Source organism: Schistocerca nitens, chromosome 3, assembly GCF_023898315.1.
Source record: "Schistocerca nitens isolate TAMUIC-IGC-003100 chromosome 3, iqSchNite1.1, whole genome shotgun sequence".
Classification (NCBI taxonomy): domain Eukaryota; kingdom Metazoa; phylum Arthropoda; class Insecta; order Orthoptera; family Acrididae; genus Schistocerca; species Schistocerca nitens.
The window spans coordinates 406518070-406518729 of NC_064616.1; positions in this window are offsets into that span (position 1 = coordinate 406518070).

Here is a 660-nt window from a genome sequence, read left to right on the forward strand (position 1 = left end):
TGGATGGGTTAAACAAAAGGTTCCCAATGCTAGGCATATTTTTTGATTGAACTAAGGCGTTTGATTGTGTTGATCACAAAATATTGCTCCAGAAGTTTTACCATTACAGAATACGGGGAGTAGCTCACAATTGGTTCACCTCCTACTTTAGCAACAGACAGCAAAAGGTCATTATTCACAATGTTGAGAATGGCTGTGATGTGGGGTCTGAGTGGGGTATGCCGACCGGAGTGGCCGTGCGGTTCTAGGCGCTACAGTATGGAGCCGAGCGACCACTACGGTCGCAGGTTCGAATCCTGCCTCGGGCATGGATGTGTGTGATGTCCTTAGGTTAAATTAGTTCTAAGTTCTAGGCGACTGATGACCTCCGAAGTTAAGTCACATAGTGCTCAGAGCCATTTGAACCATTTGAGTGGGGTACAGTCAAGTGGGGGTTGCTCCAGGGGTCAGTCAGTGTTGGGGCCACTCCTGTTCCTTATTTATATAAATGATATGCCCTCTAGTATTATGGGTAACTCTAAAATATTTCTGTTTGCTGATGACACTAGCTTGGGAGTAAAGGATGTTGTGTGCAACATTGGATCAGTTTCAAATAGTGCAGTTCATGACTTAAGTTCATGGATTGTAGAAAATAAACTAACGTTAAATCACAGTAAGACT